We start from the raw sequence: 8015 nt of genomic DNA, 5'->3' as shown, positions 1-8015 counted from the left end.
CTTCCAGGAGAAGAGTAGGAGGACCACTGGCATCATCATGAACCAGTCATGGCACTGGGACACGTGTCTTTCACAGCATCCAAGCAATTTCACCGGAACTGGGAAATGCAAGTTTGATGGACATTTCCTGGTGACAACTCCACAAATTTGCAGTGAACGTTGATAAATTGATGATAATCCTTATGGAAGTACAGTGCTTTACTATCTGATTTAAATAATGACATGAAATAGGCCTAAAGGGCTTACAATCAACCGTTTCATAAAGGGAGAAATGACTTCACAGGAATTACCTTGTTCAAGGTTATATAGCTAGACTTCTGGTTTCAGGTCCAATGTGTGAAAAGCCTGGAAGTTGTCATTCCTATTGTTAACAAAAACACTGAAAAAACGGGAAACTAACACCTTATACTCATCAGAGAGTTGAGAAATGGGTGAACACAGAACCTCAGCAGAGGCCAGCTTACCTGTGGCAGAGCCACCAGAGCTGTGAACCAGCAAGGGAGAAGTCGCTCAGCGTGTCTGACTCTCTGCGACCCCGTGGACTGTAGCCCGCCAGGCTCCTCTGTCCATGAGATTTTCCAGGCAAGAGTACTGGAGTGGGTTGTCATTTTCTTCAGTGAAAGTGAAGTCACTCAGTGTGTCTGACTGTGCGACCGACCCCATGGACTGTGGCCCGCCAGGCTCCTCCGTCCATGGGATTCTCCAGGCAAGAGTACTGGAGTGGGTTGTCATTTTCTTCAGGAGATCCTCCCGATCCAGGGATTGAACTCAGGTCTCCCGCATTGTGGGCAGACTCTTTTACCCTCTGAGCCACAAGGGAATCCCTTAAGTTTTAGAGGATGTTCTGGGCATATTTCAAAAATGCTGTACATGAACCCATAGGATCACTTTTACAGTAATTTTGATAAGTTGCTGGACATTGACTGTGAGCTACCAGACATTGTTACCATGAAGAGTCAAGAAAAATCTGGCTTTCCAGGTAGATGCAAAAGGTAACATTTTGAAATATGCCCAGAATATCCTCCATAACATGGGCTACTCTCTACAGAGAAAGATTTTACCAGAGCCATGGGAGACAGGCGTTTAACCCCCTCAAGCCTTTCTTGTCTCACCTCTGGGCTGTGAAAAAAAGGTCACAGCCCAGAGACATAGGCCCACTGAGAGATTTAATCACATGATTATAGAATGCTGCCCCTCCCCCCCACACCTAGCCACCACATCACTAGGGACTCCTCCGTCACCAGGCTTCTCCGTCCATGGGATTTTCCAGGCAAGAGTACTGGAGTGGGGCACCACTGCCTTCTCCGACCTGTGGCTACAACAAACCTTAAACAGCCCAGCCCCTCAACAGTGAACATAACACAAAAGGCCTTTTTAACAAAAAAAATTTCAAGACATGCTAAAAGATAAAAAAATAATATGAAGTGCATCAGAACCAGACTCCGGTGTGACACAAATGTTGGAATTATCAGGCAGAGAATTTAATATAACTGATTAATATGTGGAGAGCTCTAAAGGAAAAAGCAGACATCATGTAAGAATAGATGAGCAGTAAGAGAGAGAGAGAAACGAAGAAAAATCAACAGGAAATGCTGGAAATCCAGTGTAACAGAGATCCAAGAAGGAGGGGACATACATGAAGTGGCTGATTCACATTGCTGTATGGCAGAAAGCAACAATGTTGTAAAGCAGTTATCCTGCAATTAAAATTTTTAAAAAGGAAAAAACTGTGAATGGTCAAAATACACTAATTAAAAGACAGAGTGGATTAAAAAAAAAACAACACAGGCCCAGGTACATGTTGTGTGCAGTAAACCCACTCCAAGTACGAAGATCATACAACTAGTGAGGATTTAGCGAACCCTCATTCCTCACCTTGAATCTGCGCGTCCTCTTCCCACAGCACAAGCCGTCAATGAATTACTTACAGAGCCAAGTTCAGTTGCTAGGAAAAACAGCCTCCACACATCTCCAACATTTCTGTCAAAGGGGATAAATGAGGCTCCCGTCTGCTGCAAGTCCTTGAGGGCTTGCTATGACAGCCAACAGAATATTGGACTAAATAAACCTAACTCCTCCCAATACAAAGAAGTATGGCTCAAGTCAGTGATCTATTATAGGAAAGAATGTTGTAAATGGAACTGTATCCTCATATGTCCTACTCTCCTTCACCTCCTACTACTCACGCCCCTCCTCCCCCAACCCCCTTCACCCCACCCCCATCCCCAGGATCGTGTGACCCTCATGAGCAGAAAGTGCTTGCATTTATCACCATAGATCCTGAGCCTGAACAAATAGTCAGTGAATGTTGCCTCGACCTGGCCGGGTCATTCTGAGCGTGGTGTTTTTCTACAGGGATGCTGGCTGACCCCCGTGGCTCCCCATCTGCTGTACACTCCACACCACTGCAGCAGCATGGGACCTCCGTTATCCCCAGCTCCCAGCATTCAGCAGGCCGCCAGTCATGAACTAAGCTGCTGCTTTTCTCCTTGCCGCCATTCACATCCCATGACTTGAGGATGGTGAGAATATCCAGTTTACATTGGGACATCAAATGTGCCTTGGGTCATCATCAGCCTTCTGGTCATCAGTTTCTCTGCCAGCTTTGTTCACCATCTTCCTCCAGGGGGGCACTGTCTCTTCTAGCACCCGCTAAACCCAGGTTCCCTTTATGTAGACAGCAAAGCTCACTAAGGTAGGCTTAGAAGCTACAGTAAGGATGGTTACAAAACACTACTCCTCTGAAATTAGGTCCAGGACGTACGTAGTCAGATTTTTCTCTGCAGAAGAGTAGGTAAAAGATAGGAAATCAAACAAAGTCTACAGAGAGATTGCCAAAAGTCTCTGAGCCATTGGAAATGGAAATTTTGTCTATTAATTTATTAAGTCATAAGCTCTAAAACAGAAAGCTTTTCTCCCAGAAGATAATTCTTAGTAAAAAACTGGGACCTCTTGCTTTGGTCTTTGTATGAGTGTGTGTGTGTGTATTAGTCGCTCAGTCGTGTCTGACTCTTTGTGACCCTTAGGACATTAACCCGCCAGGCTCCTCTGTCCATGGAATTTCCCAGGCAAGAATACTGGAATGGGTTTCCATTTCCTCCTCCAGGGGATCTTCTCGGGAAGAAGATCCCCAGGCATCAAACCTGCATCTCCTGCATTGCAGGCAGATTCTTTACTCGAGCCATTGGGGATGCTCCGGTCTTTGTACGATGTCACCCAATTTTACTTTTTTTGAAACTTGCAGCAAAAAATAGTGATAGTGGCAGCAACTCCAGCTAACTCTCTAGTTCCAAAGGGAATGGGGACCTGCTGTGAGCCCAAGGCAGCTGTTCTCTTTGCCAGAGGCTGTCCTCACCAGCCACCGTGTACCACGGAGGACTCAGCCCACCTGGGCCTTAAACACTCCTCGGTGCTTTGGTGGGAATTGCAGAAAAAGAAATCTTCCCTATTCCCTTCCTGCATCAACAAAACCCAAGAGTATAATGTGTTCATGATCAGGTTTTCTATTCCACAACTGCTTGAACTTGCAGGTCAGTTATTCTACAGAACGTTTTTCCTGCTTAATATTCAGCAAACAGTAAAGTCAAGATATGCAGGAAAAACTTTGGGTGTGACAGACGTGTGTGTGCATGTATGTCTGTCTGTACACAGATATTGTTAACAATTTAACAGTAAAATTTAAAGGTCTAATTGGTTTTATTAAATGATTCATGAACTGGGCAGCATTCCTTCTAGCAAGCAGAGAGGAGCTTTGAGAAGCTGTATAAAATGGAAGGCTGTTATAAGCAGATGGAGGGAAAGAGTGGATTGTTTCGGGCTTAGGTAAGCTACCTATGGGAGACAGAAGCTACCTCACTGGGACTGACCAGAAATTTCCATTGTTGTTGCCGCTAAATTGTGTCCGACTCTCTGCAACCCCATGGCCTGCAGCACGCCAGGCCCCTCTGTCCTCTTCTGTCTCCTGGAGTTTGCTCAAATTCACATCCATTGAGTCAGTGATGTTATCTGACTATCTTGTCCTCTGCCGTCCCCTTCTCCCCCTACCTTCAATCTTTCCCAGCATCAAGGTCTTTTCCAATGAGTCGACTCTTTGCATCAGGTGGCCAAAGTATTGGAGCTTCAGCTTCAGCATTAGTCCTTCCAATGACTATTCAGGGTTGATTTTCCTTGGGATTGACTGGTTGGATCTCCTTACAGTCCAAGGGACTCTCAGGAGTCTTTTCCAGCACCACAATTGATGAAGGCATCAATTCTTTGGCACTCAGCCTTCTTTATGGTCTGACTCTCACATACGTATATGACTACTGGAAAAACTTCCCCTGTTACCATGTACATACTTCACTGACAAGCTTCAACCCATAGCACCTGAGATAACTGTCCTGTGCAGGGAAGTCAAGGCATCTTGTTTCTGCCTTCCCTGTATAGATGGAAAACGTCATTAAAAATGTAGGTTGGAACCCACATGTGAACATAGTCACTGGGGAGACCTTGGTGGGTACAATCTTTCACAGCCAAGAGTGAAGAACAGGAAGGTATATAGTGAGGGAACCTAAGAAATGAGCTGTGAGTACAGATAATGCAGAATGGGTAGGATGGTTTTATGTCTTAAGTTTCTTTTTAGCCTACTTGCTTGTCTTTTCACCAGATGTTTCTGGACAGTGGAAACCATAGTTAGATGATATATGAAACTAAGTTATATATTTGAGGACAACTTGTGGACATTTATTGGGTCTTAGTGGAAAGGCCTTCTTGGGAGAAATTTCCATTGTAATCCTGCACCCACTCAGGATCAGGGAGTTCCAAGGAGAAAAAAGGCCACAGAGCTTTTATCTGATCAATAGCTCATTACCTGTCAGCCAGTAACTCCATTAACACTAATGATGGCTTGTTTCCACTTTCAGCAAGAAGTTTCAAGAAGTGACTGATGGTCATTTTCTGCAGAAAGGCACACCATTGCTGCTCACTGTGCATCTGTGTCACAGATGGCTGGAACATTTCCCATAGTTTATTTTTATCTCCATGAATCCTGTAGTATCTTGCTTGATGTTTAAAAATTGTCTGCCCATGGCCATTATATAGGATCCAGGAACATTGATGTCTCCTACATTTTCACTTCACCATCCTAAAGGAATTCCTCATCCATCATTTAGCTCCAGTGCTTAGAGAGTCCTACTTATTTGAGCTGAAATCAAGATTGCAGGGAGAAATACCAATAACCTCAGATATGCAGATGACACCACCCTTATGACAGAAAGCGAAGAGGAACTAAAGAGCTTCTTGATGAAGGTGAAACAGGAGAGTGAAAAAGCTGGCTTAAAACTCAACATTGAAAAAACTAAGATCATGGCATCCGGTCCCGTCACTTCATGGAAAATAGATGGGGAAACAGTGACAGCCTTTATTTTCTTGGGCACCAAAATCACTGCAGATGGTGACTGCAGTCATGAAATTAAAAGATGCTTGCTCCTTGGAAGAAAAGCTATGACAGCCTATTAAAAAGCAGAGGCATTACTTTGCCAACAAAGGTCAGTATAGTCAAAGCTATGGCTTTTCTAGTAGTCATGTATGCATGTGAAAGTTGGACCATAAAGAAGGCTGAGCACTGAAGAACTGATGCTTTTAAACTGTGGTGTTGGAGAAGATGCCTGAGAATCTATTGGACTGCAAGGAGATCCAACCACTCAATCCTAAAGGAAATCAACCGTGAATATTCATTGGAAGGACTGGTGCTGAAGCTGAAGCTCCAACACTTTGGCCACCTGACGTGAAGAGCTGACTCATTAGAAAAGATCCTGATGCTGGGAAAGATTGAAGGCAGGAGAAGGGAATGACAGAGGGCGAGCTGTTTGGATGGTATCACAGACTCAATGGACATGAGTTTGAACAAGCTCCCGGAGTTGGTGAAGGACAGGGAAGCCTGGAGTGATGCAGTCCATGGGGTCGCAAACAGTCAAACTGAACAACACTCATTTGAACATCACCATGTTTTGGTCAACACCAAAATCAGATTGATTATATTCTTTGCAGCCAAAGATGGAGAAGCTCTATACAGTCAACAAAAACAAGACCAGGAGCTGACTGTGGCTCAGATCATGAACTCCTTATTACCAAAATCAGATTTAAATTGAAGAAAGTAGGGAAAACCGCTAGACCATTCAGGTATGACCTAAATAAAATCCCTTATGATCATACAGTGGAAGTGAGAAATAGATTTAAGGGCCTAGATCTGATAGCTAGATTTAAGGGCCTGATGAATTATGGAGTGAGGTTCGTGACATTGTACAGGAGACAGGGATCAAGACCATCCCCATGGAAAAGAAATGCAAAAAAGCAAAATGGCTGTCTGGGGAGGCCTTACAAATAGCTGTGAAAAGAAGAGAAGTGAAAAGCAAAGGAGAAAAGGAAAGATATAAGCATCTGAATGCAGAGTTCCAAAGAATAGCAAGAAGAGATAAAGCCTTCTTCAGTGATCAATGCAAAGAAATAGAGGAAAAGAACAGAATGGGAAAGACTAGAGATCTCTTCAAGAAAATCAGATACCAAGGGAACATTTCATGCAAAGATGGGCTAGATAAAGGATAGAAATGGTCTGGATCTAACAGAAGCAGAAGATACTAAGAAGAGGTGGCAAGAATACACAGAAGAACTGTACAAAAAAGGTCTTCACGACCCAGATAATCACGATGGTGTGATCACTCATCTAGAGCCAGACATCCTGGAATGTGAAGTCAAGTGGGCCTTAGAAAGCATCACTACGAACAAGGATAGTGGAGGTGATGGCATTCCAGTTGAGCTATTTCAAATCCTGAAAGATGATGCTGTGAAAGTGCTGCACTCAATATGCCAGCAAATTTGGAAAACTCAGCAGTGGCTACAGGACTGGAAAAGGTCAGTTTTCATTCCAGTCCCAAAGAAAGGCAATGCCAAAGAATGCTCATACTACCGCACAATCGCACTCATCTCACACACTAGTAAAGTAATGCTCAAAATTCTCCAAGCCAGGCTTCAGTAATACATGAACTGTGAACTTCCAGATGTTCAAGCTGGTTTTAGAAAAGGCAGAGGAACCAGAGATCAAATTGCCAACATCCGCTGGATCATCGAAAAAGTGAGAGAGTTCCAGAAAAACATCTATTTCTGCTTTATTGACTAAGCCAAAGCCTTTGACTGTGTGGATCACAATAAACTGGAAAATTCTGAGAGAGATGGGACTACCAGACCACCTGACCTGCCTCTTGAGAAATCTGTATGCAGGCCGGGAAGCAACAGTTAGAACTGGACATGAAACAACAGACTGGTTCCAAATAGGAAAAGGAGTGCATCAAGGCTGTATATTGTCACCCTGCTTATTTAACTTCTATGCAGAGTACATCACAAGAAATGCTGGACTGGAAGAAACACAAGCTGGAATCAAAATTGCTGGGAGAAATGTCAATAACCTCAGATATGCAGATGATACCACCCTTACGGCAGAAAGTGAAGAGGAACTCAAAAGCCTCTTGATAAAAGTGAAAGAGGAGAGTGAAGAAGTTGGCTTAAAGCTCAACATTCAGAAAACGAAGATCATGGCATCCGGTCCCATCACTTCATGGGAAATAGATGGGGAAACAGTGGAAATAGTGTCAGACTTTATTTTTTTTTGGGCTCCAAGATCACTGCAGATGGTGACTGCAGCCATGAAATTAAAGGACGATTACTCCTTGGAAGAAAAGTTATGACCAACCTAGATAGTATATTCAAAAGCAAAGACATTACTTTGCCGAGTAAGGTCCATCTAGTCAAGGCTATGGTTTTTCCAGTAGTCATGAACGGATGTGAGAGTTGGACTGTGAAGAAGGCTGAGCGCCGAACAATTGATGCTTTTGAACTGTGGTGTTGGAGAAGACTCTTGAGAGTCCCTTGGACTGCAAGGAGATCCAACCAGTCCATTCTGAAGGAGATCAGCCCTGGGATTTCTTTGGAAGGAATGATGCTGAAGCTGAAACTCCAGTACTACCTCATGCGAAGAGTTGACT

Source organism: Oryx dammah, unplaced genomic scaffold (assembly GCF_014754425.2).
Source record: "Oryx dammah isolate SB20612 unplaced genomic scaffold, SCBI_Odam_1.1 HiC_scaffold_25, whole genome shotgun sequence".
In the NCBI taxonomy this organism is placed as follows: domain Eukaryota; kingdom Metazoa; phylum Chordata; class Mammalia; order Artiodactyla; family Bovidae; genus Oryx; species Oryx dammah.
This window is presented reverse-complemented; position numbering follows the sequence as displayed.